General features: G+C 35.7%; 1 long non-coding RNA gene across 1 annotated transcript in view; it reads right to left on the minus strand.

Annotated features, from left to right (window-relative positions):
- The window catches only part of LOC143238300 (uncharacterized), a 36,600-nt gene extending 24,983 nt beyond the window's left edge, over positions 1-11,617 (minus strand). Inside the window, exon 1 of the long non-coding RNA XR_013020509.1 lies at positions 11,120-11,617. This is a non-coding gene — a long non-coding RNA (uncharacterized LOC143238300). The remainder of the gene's footprint in view (positions 1-11,119) is intronic.
- Between the last annotated feature and the right edge of the window lie 2,073 nt (positions 11,618-13,690).

Here is a 13,690-nt window from a genome sequence, read left to right on the forward strand (position 1 = left end):
TAAAATTTGAAGCATATATGTTTCAAATATTTCGTGGGAAGCATGTTCCCACATTTTCCCAACACTGACATGCTCTACACACTGTTCTATGATATATGCATTTTATATACATATGGCTGTTATAAAAACTGTGCATTAAATAAAATAGAAATGTGACCGTCCGATGGTTCAGCTGTAAGATTCAAGACCTACAGTGCTAAAAATTGGGAGTTGATCCTTGCAGAAGTCATATCATATGTGGCCTATGGAAGTCATATCATATGTGGCCTTTGGAGTAGTTCTACGTCTAAATCAAACACACGTAACGTAGGTAGTATTAAACAAAATTAATTACTAGTTTGGTGTGTATTTTTCTTATAGAAAAGCCACATCAGATTATTTGCTGTGTTCACTGAGAAGCATCGAACCCTGATTTTAGCGTTATAAATCCGTAGCCTTACCGCTAGTTTAGAGTCTAAAAAGTCACGTTAACAAGTGATTATATAAGATGTTTTAAAAACACACGTGTTCGTAATATATCTGTAAAGCTTTCTGCTATACGATAAGGCAACAAAATTCCTGTATTTGTTTTTGCTTTGTTATTTATGTATCTTACATTCGGTCTAGCAAAGCGCATGGTGTTTTATGGAGTTATACCCTACATGAACGAATGTTTGATTTATTGGCATACATTGAAATCAAACACACGTAGATAAATGATAAAAAATGATGGCTACATAATCTCCAATTTACTCTCTTGACTGATAAGATGTCCGGAGGAACTATTAACAAATATATATATATATATATCCCTCTGTGAGAGTTTCTGTCAACAGCTTAATTGTGTGTAAAGAACTGTGATAAGGTAGACGATGTTACTTGCATAATATATATATGGTAATAGTTTAATCTCTTTTACACTGTGCCACTCGTTAAGAAAAGTCATATGACATTCGGAGTATATATACATTTGTGATGTGAGGTGGCCCAATGATAAGGGAAACAGGGGCCGCTAAGACGCATTATTACAAACATTATGATAATCTTTAATTGAAAATTAATTTGTCCTCAAACGAATACAGTTCTGTGGTGAAACCATATTTTAACGGGTCAATTAAAAATAATAATAACACAAGCTTCAATAAATTAACATTTTCTGTAAGTATATATTGTATATCTATGAAACAGAGCTTAAATCAGAAGGGTGACGGTCTGTGTAATTGTTTAATAATCCGTTTTACATGTCCCCCGCTAGGACAGTGGTAAGTCTTCGAACTTACACTGCTGAAATCAGGGGTTTGATTCCTCTAGATGGACACAACAGATAACCTGATGTGGCTTTGCTATAAGAAAAACAAACAAGCTGGTTGCTGACTCTGGTGGGTAGTTCAAAAACTAGAGACACCTATATTTGAACCTTAGAAATCTCTTATTTTGTTGTTTAGCTCACGTGCGTGTATGTTCATCAGTATGAAAACTCCATGTCTTGTTCTCAAACGAATAAAACAGGAATTTATTCTGAGATATGAGAGTCCTCGATTCGCAATCTGAGGGTTACGGGTTCGAATCTCCGTCACCGTACATGCTTGAACTTTCAGCTGTGGGACGTTAAAAATTCGGTCAATCCCACTTTTCGTTGGTAAAAGAGTAGCCCTAAAGTTAGCAGTGGATGGTACTGATTAGCTACCTTTCCACTAGTCTTTCACTGCTAAATTAGATGGCTAGCCCAAATAGTCCTCGTGTAGTTTTACACAACATTCAAACCAATTTTCATATGAGTTTTTTAATTAATAGCCAGGGTTTAAGTCTGTTGTGAATACTTCAATGATACAGAATGATGTTATTGTCGTAAGAACCAGTTAAGAGTGTGTTCTGATCACTCACTTCGAAGGGTTGAATAATCACATGATATCAGACAGAGTCCATGATTTAACAGAGACACTATCTGAAGCTTATTGGTCTGCTCTGTGGTGTCCATTCGTATTTTCTATGTGAGCTAAATGACAAACACTTTTGTATCATTTCAGTAGTCCAAACCATTATTTTGTTATTGGATGTGTCATTTTTGTAGTTGAAACTGTGATTATGTTCCATGATGTATAATTTCTGTAGTGGAAACTATTGTTGTGCTCTATGATGTTATACTGTGTACTTCTATTTAGCGTACATAGTTATGGTCCACTGCACATGCATAATGCAAATAAATTTCTAAGTATATCGCTAAGGGGCAAGGTTCTGTTGTTGTACTTCCCAGTGGTTTTGTAATTAGCAGTGGAATACAGTATATGTATTACCGAACGCCACCAAGTAAAATAAGAAAACAGTTTTGACCAACACCAACAAATCATTTAATCAGCAGCCGTAAAGGTTATTGACACCAGGATCGCAGTCTCGTATTTAGAAACAACGTGACGCGACTTAATCTTTCTAAGGCCTATTGCATAACAACATCACGACCGACGTGACAAGTAAAGCCAGGTAGCAAAAGGAAAGACACGTGAAGAAGATAAGTAAGGCTAAATTCCATCGTCCAGTGCTATCCACTCAGCACACCGTGGTTTCCGGTCGCTAACAGAAAACCGTTTAGCACGATTCGTTATGAGGCACGCCCATCTGCAAGGCTTCTGTTTTTGCTTCAGTGATGGTCAGCAAAGATAATTAATATTTGGCAACATCTAAATATGTGCAAATACGAGTTATTCAGAGAGCATTCACCTCGAGTTTCTCACAAGGCTCTAAAATTACTGGAGTTACTCCTTGCAATATTTGTAACGTGTAAATGTGCTTTGTTGGGTTTTCACAGTCCTGTTAAAAATAGTAACTTTTATTAAACAAAGATAGCGTCAAAGACGCCTGTTTAAAAACCACTCTTGACTGCAGAGGTGTTTTTGTTTAGTTTTGGTCAAAACCCTCATTAGTCCAATACGCTAAATAAGTACGTCTTGCTGTATGTTTCTGTTGGTGTTGGTTCCCTCTTGTAATCAGTCAGCACTGATTTCATATTAATTGGCTGCTTAGAAAAAAAATGTTCTGATATACATTTTTATTTCAAGTGGGTTTCTCGTTATCAAGAATGAGGATGTGTTGACTTTTCATTGGAAAAGTGTTATTCTTTAAATAACGAATAGGGGATTGACCATAACATTATAACGCTCTCACAGCTGAAAGGACAAGCACATTTGACGACGAGGATTCCAACTTTACACCCGTATATTACAAATCGAGGGTTCTTACCACCAGGCCATGCCAAGCCTAATCACCAGAACATCATTCTTTTTAGCAAGAATGAACAATTTTTAATGGACATGGTTTAGTTAAAATGCTTAATTAATGAAGTTACCATGAAATGCTTGTCTGAGAAAACTACATCTAGATTATAAATTTAAAAAAAAAATGTTGGAGCATCATCCATTTTGTATAATCAACGATGTGAAATGGTTTGTACCACTTTGTACTTCGTTGATGAAGTAACATATCTTCACGTTTATTATGAGATAATTGGTTGAATAACCACAAAAACGTTTGCTCGTATTTCTGTAACTGAGGTACACCTAGTAATCAAAATTAACAACATTTTTTTTCTGGATTCCATTCCCACGGAAAAGGTAACAGTGTCTTTTCATCTGGAAATCTTGTAGCTACATTTTTAACTTCCTTAAACATATGTATTTATACACACGTTAAAGTAAAGAAAGAGGTAATTACCATATTCCACGTCGTGGGAAACACAGAGCAAAAGTAAATCGGTTTGGCCAGAAACATCACGTCCCTCGTGACGTCATAGTTCGTGCTTTCATTAACTGTTATTCCTCTTATAAAATAACTCGTGGAATAGGACTTATTCCTTTAATAGTCACGTGAGACGTGACCACATCGCTTGTGTAAAGCACGCTGACTTCCGTAACTAACCTTTGTGTGATATAATGGCATCACGCCGATGTTTAGTCGCAATTATTTGTGTGGACCTGGAACAACAGCTACTGCATCACGGGTGCACGTGTATGTTAAAAAGGTGGGAAAAGATCCGTGCAATAACTTACATGCATCAATAACGTGTTTGGCGTTTATAAGCCCAAATAATTTAAATTCGTGGACAGGGTCACGTTTGTGTTTGTTTGTTTCATTTTTATTTCGTTTGCACACTTTGGTGCACAAGGGGTCAGTAACACATACGCCTTGTTCAAAAAATGAAAAAAGAATAACGTTTTTTTTCTTTTAAATTGAGCAATTAGTTAGCGAAGATATTTGGTAGGCTTAAGATCCTTTCAAGAAATACAGTTTGTATGAAGTATTTGGATCTTATTATACCGTTATGAACTACATCTCTAATATTGCAAATTGTTTGTTAGCTTTAAGGAGCTGTAAGCTATAATGATAACATTATATCAAGCGTAGGAAGTTTGTTTGTTTGTTTTGAATTTCGCGCAAAGCTACACAAGGGCTACCTGCGCTAGCCGTCCCTAATTTAGCAGTGTAAGACTAGAGGGAGGGAAGCTAGTCAATATCACCCACCACCAACTCTTGGGCTCCTCGTTTACTAACGAATAGTGGGATTGACCCTGACATTATAACGATTTCACAGCTGAAAGGACGAGCATGTTTGATGTGACGGCAATTCAATCCCGCAACCCTCAGATTACGAGTCGATCGCCCTAACCACCTGACCATGCTGGGCCACAAGCGAAGAAAGTTCGAAAGATTTGACGTCAGGTTTTCTTGTAGAATCGAAGGTGAATTACAAACACGTAGTAGTTAAGAAGGTGATGAGGTGTTTCTAGCCATTGGAGTGGATCAGTTAGTATGTTTTTGTTTTTGGTGAAATGTTAGCTATCGCGAATATTGAATTATTTTGTACAAATAGGTTTATTATTTATGTAATTGTATTGCAGTTGGAGTCATTTACAAACATTGCTTAATAAGTACCATGCACATTTTTCAAGCTTGTAAAAACGTTAAAGGCGGAAAAATAAATTAGTTTGCTGTCATTACAAAAGGTGGAGAATGAATTATTTTCACTAGATAATTTGGAAAAACCCACCAATAAAAGAACAACAATGGTGTCAATAGTGAGATTATTTTGACGGGAATAAAACAGAACTTTAAATATTCATGAAGATAAAATTTGTCAATTTAAGATGAAGACTATACAGTAAATAGTGAAAAGAAGTTTGCTATTCATCTTGTTGTCCATTTAATAGGTCCAATTTTGACCATTAAGTAATCTTCCAACAGAGAGCTTCAACATTTATAAAACATTGAAAGCCATCTTATCGAAGAATGTTGGAGTTTTTACCAGAAAAAAGTATCCTGAAAAGGGTTTGCACAAATAAAGAGACCTCAGCTGAACTTGGAGATTTGTTATCCTCACGCTTATCATGAAATGATGTATTCATTACCAATGATGAATTTGTTGACGACATAACAGGCGAAGACATGAAAAATTAAGCAGAAGCAAAGTAGTTGTACATCCTTAAGGAAAGCTATTCACTTGGTAATGGAACTAGAATCCATTGAAATTGCATGTAAGACACTAAAGACATCATCTCGAAGTTATTGGATCTTCAAATTGATTACTTTGAAACATCAACTAACACTGCCAACAGTCTGGAAGTACCAAAAGGTTGGTTAGACAACTAGTTGCACAGAAAAGAGGAAGTAAACAATAAGACAATACATTTTACAAGTGTAGCTTTAAAGGGTGTACTGCCAGACACTGTAGAAAAAACTTGTAGGGAATAATAATTCCTCCTACATTTCTTCATTAGATTGTATAGTTTTTTATACTTTTAGTCTGTTTTTTATCAGAGGAATTGTACTTATTTCTGAATATATTTTTAAATGATTGATTGGTTTGATTGATTAAAGTTAAGCGCAAAGCAACACACTGGGCTATCTGTGTTCTGTGCACCACGGGTATTGAAACCTGGATTCCAGCGTTGTAAGTCCTCAGATATATCGTTGTGCCACTGGGGGGAGGACATTAAAAAAATAAATATAGAATAGATCATGCTTGTGATGGATTATTTCAACAGGAAGAATGTGCTGTTCCTAACCAGGAAGAAGAAACTGGTTAAAAATTCATCTCAAAATTTGGTATGCCTATATAACTTCACTCAGACGAGGAACGGAGCTTTGAATCAGACTTATTTGTAGAAATGTACCAGATTTTTGGGATTAAAAAAGACCAGCACAACGGCCCTTCTCCCACTTTATGATGACATGGTAGAGAGATACTACCTCACACTGTTAAATCTTTGTAAGTAGATGTGGGACTAAGATATTTCACTATTATGATGACTTACAGTACAGCAGTACGAGATATTACCAGTTATTTTTATCAATGGTGTTAAGAAGAGTGTCATTGGAATTTCTTTACTGTCATTCAGAGAGCAATCACTAGAAAGAGTTTTACACAGAATATGTAGATAGATTAAGGATCATCAATAATGTGATACATGACTTTACCTGAGAAAGGCTTACATCAGCTAGTCATAAAATGAAAAATCACTATGATATTAATGCTGACAATACTTTACTATTCTCGCCATTAAAAAGGATAAACTCTTTAAAGTTAAACAGGTACTGGCTGGAAGGGGATCATAAACTGTGCTGAAAAGAATCAATGATGCGGTTTAGAGAATCCAGAAGGATAAACGATCCAAGCCACAGATCATTGTTGGATTGTCTTTAGAAGTATATAAGCGAGAGAATGACCAACTGTGTTGTTTCAGAAAAGACCTTAACAGTGGAAACTAAATCTGCTGAACTACCCGCAATATCATCAAGCACGAGGCTGTCAGTGGCTTCACTTGACCACCTACTAGAAAGAACTAATGGATGGTCAATAACAGCAAGACGCCATCTCACCTGTATACTATGGACGCTGAAAGAGAGAAAAAACTAGGTAAATGGACACTTCGACGTATTTGTATTTTATTCATTTTTTTATCTTAAATTATTCAAGGGACTTCACAATCCTGGAAGGGGGCAATGTTGCTGACTATATTTCTAATGTTATAATTTATTTGTCAACTAGAAATTGCTGCATGTTATAACAGTAATATTAAGATCGGATAGGCCTAGAGAATTCTAAGGGATGTGACGTAAGAGTTCCTAGTACATTCGTGGGTTAATTATAAATACGAAATAGTTGTGAAGACTGTAGAGTTTTTCAGGAAGGAAGACTATTTCTAGCCGATTGAGCGAATTAGTCAACTGTTCTGTTTTCGTTTCAGTCATGAGGTGGTATAAGTAAATGTACTCTTAACTTTAATATAGTGCGGTTAGTGTCACTTGTAAACATACACGTTCCCATAGTGTTTAAGCTTGTGGATTTGTTAATGAGAAAATAAACTAATGTTTTATCGTTACATAGGCTAGAAGTTCAATTATTTTCACAGTATTATTTAAAAACACCAACCAATGAAAGAGCAATGGTACAACATTATGTTTGATATCATGATAATTACCACCTGAATCTCAACAGACGACTTTTCAATCCTGATACATTGAATTTCATAAGAATGACCCCTGAAAGTAACTCAGTAAATACAAATAACTTCTGTAAAAAGAGAAACATATAATTATTTTCTGGACTACACCAAAAAAAACGTTTAAGGAAGATAACAGTTGATAACGTTACTTCTTGTGATAATTTCTCATAAACACAATAACATAAAGCATATTATATTGAACTTTATTTATATAGCTACATATAAGCTACAAGATGGCTATCTGTGCTAGCCGTCTCTAATTTAGCTTTGCGCGAAATTCAGGAACAAACAAACAAAACCTTTTACTTAAAAGGATTTTCTTCTATAATCAAGGATGGTTTCTAATTAGAAAGTTCTCGGTACTATATTTTGGAGAATTCTTTTACGTTGATAAACTAACACTGATTGTAAATACTTCAATCAAACTACTTTACGAAGTTCCAAGAAAAGTTTAAAACGTATGTCATTTCGGATTTCTTTTATCTCATTATTTTTATTAAAAATATTTTTTTAATAATATTATTTCTTTGTCAAGAGGGGACCGAAGGTCGACTGGTGGGGTCACCTGTTTTAACCATTCGCACCACAATATAGTAGTGGATTTTCTGTCAGTCAGTAGACACTAAAAAAACGTCACGTAAGGACGCCTAGCGTTGGAATTTTTACTGCTGTGGCCTCAGTAAACCGTTCGCATGCCATAAATCACGAGAAAAATTATGCATTCTGTAGTCTACAACAAAGCATGACATATGAACTTCAAAAGCTAGAAATAAAAATATTTGTCACTCTTCATTTTGGTTTCATTTACTTTCGAAATAAAACATTATCGGGAACCCTGTGGGATTACAACTGGTTTCATTATTTTAAGAAGACTACACAAGTTATCTGCTATTATTAGCTCTTCGATACTGTTGATCGAATATAATGTTTAAAGGATATCAGTTTCTTTACATCAAGAAAATTGGGTATTGTGGCAAAATGGGAAACGTGAGGTTCAGTCCATTTAGATTAGGCCCGGCATGGCCAGGTGATTAAGGCACTCGACTCGTAATCCGAGGGTCGCGGGTTCGAATCCCTGTCACACCAAACATGCTCGTCCTTTCAGCCGTGGGGGCGTTATAAAGGTTCGGTCAATCCCACTATTCGTTGGTAAAAGAGTAACCTAAGTGTTGGCGGTGGGTGGTGATGACTAGATGCCTTCTCTCTAGTCTTACATTGCTAAATTAGGGACGGCTAGCCAGATATCCCTCGTGTAGCTTTCCGCGAAATTCAAAAACAAACCATTTAGATTAAACAGGTTTACTTAAAGACGTATATGAAATCCAGACTAGAGTGAATGCCATACTTTTGTTTTTTTCTGGCCAAATACTTGGTTTTGGTCACACACGTAGAAAAAATACATGTGAATCTTATTAAATAACAATTACTTTCAGGATTAAACTCAGTGGTTTTCTTGATTAATATCAACGTTACAGGCGCTGAGCTCGTTTTCGGAAAATAGCTTGTAAACAGCTGAACTGTAATAATACAGTCAGTACTGATGACCTTACGACTTCATATGCAACGATCACCATTTTTTTAACGTCCTCGTTTGTGTTTTTGCTACTTGATGAAAATAGTCAGTAACATTATAGAAGTAGAACAAATAGCTACCGTAAGAAAACCACATCCTATTTCGTTTCAATGTTTGTCATTATGTACACCTGACCCACCCTTCTTCAGAGGTTGTCATGTCATTAGTCCCTGTTCCTCACGAACAGCGGCCATCTTAGCTCTCAGTGCTATTAGTTGGAAGTTTTAACCTGTGTTTACAGCTCGACAACAGATCATTTCGGCTGAACCTAACGATTTAGTGATAGTGATGATTCCCGCCAAGGGGGACGGGTTGCTTTCCATCTAACTTTAATGGCACGTTCAACCATCATAAACGTGACGCGAAAAGCTCTTCAAGAAAGGACATATCTTTGAAAAATGGCGGACTCTACGTGAGTAGTAATAAACACAAGCATCCTATGTAGTCCTGGATAGGGATTCTTCGGTTTGTCAAGTTAACTCACAACGATTATATATGTGGTAACCTTCGAGTCTCACGACCAACGTTGTTGAAAAGATGTTAAACATATTTATACATTACAGGTATCTTGAATAGTGACATTAAAATACGATATCTTACATAGAAGTACACGATCACGTGATTACCATGATCAGAAGACACGAGCAAACGTTTTAAAACTTGTTGGCTTTTCTCATGGATTCAGCTTTTAATTTTGAAGTTAAAATAAAAATCCCGATTTGGTGTCTAGACTTAGTGGAAGTTTCACAGATTGTTTTTACTAAAACCAAACTACAAACGTGCGCTCATAATAACTTGCTCGACATATATAAAGAAACGTACACATAACTAAAACGACATTAAGTAAGACGGTTTTCATCCTATCACAGTTAGGATAAACACTACAGACGAAGAAAGATTGTTGGCGATTTCTTGGTTTGGTTTGTTTTGAATTTCACGCAAAGCTACACAAGGGCTATCTGCGCTAGCCGTCCCTAATTTACCAGTGTAAGACTAGAGGGCCCACCCATCTTCAACTCTTGGGCTACTCTTTTACCAATGAATAGTGGGATTGACCGTAACATTATAACGCCCCCACTGCTGATAGGAAGAGCATGTTTGGTGCGACGGGAATTCGAACCCGCGACCGTCAGATTACGAGTCAAATACCTTAACCCACCTGGTCATGCCGGGACAAGTGGTGATTTGTATGCAACAGCTAAGCAATGAGAATATATAGAATAGGTAGGCAGATATTTGTAACAGTGATATTGAATCATAGTGACGTTTCGGGGAATATATACAATATAACTGTATTGTTACCAACAAATTAGTTTTCTCAAATTCCCATTAATTGTTCTTTTTTGTATTTCTCTAGGAGCTGTGATGTTTATATAAATGTTTACAATTGGATACGTTTAAATGCTTGTGTAAAAGCACACAAATATATAATTGCACAGAATTTCTCTTTTGCCAAATTAAACGTTTCGATTTTTACATGAAAAAGTTTTCGTATCTACCGTTTTTCATTTCTCTCTCGGCCATCTTTCTTGTCGTTACAACGAACAGTAAAATTACTAAACCGGTCATTTACTTTTGGGCATACTCTCTAGTACACTACCGTTTATTGTTCTAAAGATTCATTTTTAAAATTTGTTTTGTTTGGCAGTTTTTAACGTTTTCATTCATACAGAAAGACAGGTAATAAAATTAAATTATTTCTTTCATATTTCACTTATAATTTTCGATTTCGAAATCACCCAATGTTTGTTACTGTATACCATAAACCACTTTAATAGATATATGCGTATATAATCTGTTACATAAACATTTTTCTGCAACAAGTTTCATCTTTCAACTCTACTAATACCCTCAGATATCTGTTGTTGTTGTTTTTGGCTAGGTGGGCGCTTTTTCACAAAAACTTTCATCTCAGATCTCACTATTCTATGATGTATAAACTTGAATAGCTACACACATGAATTCCCACAAATCAACGTACAAACCAACACTACTTGAATAGCCATATACATGAATCCATATAGATATGACGAAATTAAACGTCCTTCAGCAATAATTATAAAAAGATAGCTACCTGAAGTTGACTATAGCAGACATGCACTTAAAGAAAGATAACTTTATAATCTGTCACGTTGTCAGATAAAGGCTCGACATATTGATTGTATAACGATCTAAAAACGAAATGAAGTAAACTAGCCACGTTGGCCTCTCTGCATTCAACTGCTCTTTCTGACCGGTGAACAAAATAAATCCTTAGATTGGTAGGCAAGGCACGTGCAGCTGTGAAAGACTATAAGTCCCCTACAAAGCACGTGCCTAGGCGACGCTTCGAGTGTCCACTGTCTGGTATGTGGCAGAACTTACTTTTTGTTAGATGACCTGTGACACGTCTATAAGGTCTTAATCCGACAACCATCTCTCTACTGGTTCTCCAGTTCTCAATTTTAAGCTGAAAATTTTACACTCGTCTTGTGTGAAAGCTTTTTAACGTCACTGGCAAAAGCTTTTTGTTGATGTTTACAAGACATGCGCCCCTACCTTCCCCTAGCTTTACATCCGGGAGAAACAGATGTGACCAAAATATAAAACTACAATGACAAAAAGAAAGTCAGTCGTCAATGCGATTTACTTTAATCGATTAATATACTACTAATTATTTTTGAAAAGAAACGAAAAAAGAAAAAAGTCACAGTTTTGTCTTACCTCACACACACACGTCCAGCGTGTCGATTATTAAAATATGTTTTCTTGCTTCTTGTCTTTTGCTACAGTAGAAAAGAAAACTCTATGTTATAGCGTATTCCATTGTTCGACGGGTTCGCTTAAATTATTTGTTGAAAATAATGCAAAGTCCAGTCCACATAACGAGAACATATAATTTTATTTCATCATTAACGTAACCTACAGGTTAATATCACCTGCACAAGGTTACGCGGTTCACAAACAACATCTTTCACTTTCCATAGAAATGTACTTGCTAATAGCAATAAAAACACACACAATAACCATAAAATTCGGTCAACTATTTTTAAATGCTTAAGTATTTCTAGAAAATACAATGAATAAATTTGAATCCCCCGTCACACAAAACATGCTCGCCCTTTCAGTCGTGGGGCTGTTATAATGTGACGGTCAATCCAACTATTCGTTGGTAAAAGAGTAGCCCAAGAGTTGGCGGTGGGTGGTGATGACTAGCTGCCTTCCATCTAGTCTTACACTGCTAAGTTAGGGACGACTAGCACAAATAGCCCTCGTGTAGCTTTGCGCGAAATTCAAAAACCAAAACACAAACAAACAATTAACAAAGTATCCAATACACGATTCTATTTGCCACAATTACTTTTTTATGAACGAACAAATGATTAAAAAAATCAATTTGTGATTTTATTTTCCATAAACATTTTTATAAATTAGAATAGGTAGAAACCTAAACGTGAGCACAAAGGTTCGAGTTAATGATTGACCCAGAGACCGTTCTGTCGAACGAAGTTTTTCGTTATTATTCTCTAAGAAGGAAAGGTGCAATTAGGGATTAATTTTGATATTTTAATTTTTTTTTCATAGATGAAACCAAGATTAAACAAAGTGACAGCATTAATTATAATCTTGTTTAGAAAACATTGGGAGGTTTAAAGAGCGGTAAGATCCTGGGCCAGATAATATTTATACAAGGATTTTGAATGAGGCGAAAAGAATGTGACCCACTTACTACAAATTTTTGTAAGTCCTTGAATAGTGAGGAGGTATCAGGGTATAGGAAGTTAGCTAATGTAATTCCTCTTTTAAAGTGAGGTGATAAAAAACTGTCCGAGTAATTATAGACCCATCAGTTGTGAGAAACGATTTAGAATGTCTGGTAAAAGGTGCTTTGCAAAATGATTTAGCATAGTTTAGGAGTTTATTGGGTAGTCAACATGGTTTCACTAAGGGGAAAATCTTGCTTCACCAATCTTTTTGACATGTTTTGAAAAGGTTCCTGCTTACGTGGACGAGAGCAATGATATAGATAAGGTGTATCTAGATTTTTAAAAAGTATTTGACAAGATGCCACATAAAAGTCTGTTAAAAATATTCTGTAGGTGTGGAGAACAAGTTAGTTAATTGGATAGAAGAGTGTCTGGATGGAAGAAAGTAGAGGTTGTTAGAAATGGAGTTCAGTCAAACTGGATTACTGTCGTAAGTGGGGTACCTTAAGACTCAGTCTTAGGACTTTTTTATTTACATCAGTGACATAGATGAAGGAATAGTCAATAAATTACTTAAATATGCACATGATATTGAAGTCTTGGATGTCGCTGGCTGTGAGGAGGAGGATGCTGATTTAATGAGTTGTACAAATAAATGTCAAATGGATTTTGATTATAATAAACGCAAGATAATGTAGTTGGGTTATCATACTTTGAATTATAAATATAATTTCGATGAGAATAACCTTAACAGTGTCATGAAAGGAAAGGATCATGGTGTAGTGGTTGATTCATCTCTTAAACCATCCAAGCAATGTGCAGGACAAATATGGGTTTAGGTAGTATCTACAGAAGTATTGAATACAAGTCTAAAGAGGTTATAATTTCATTGTACAGGTCACTGGTTAGACCACATTTCAAGTATTGTATCCAGTCTTGAGCTCCTTTTCTCAGCAAGG

This window comes from Tachypleus tridentatus, chromosome 13, assembly GCF_004210375.1.
Source record: "Tachypleus tridentatus isolate NWPU-2018 chromosome 13, ASM421037v1, whole genome shotgun sequence".
NCBI lineage: Eukaryota > Metazoa > Arthropoda > Merostomata > Xiphosura > Limulidae > Tachypleus > Tachypleus tridentatus.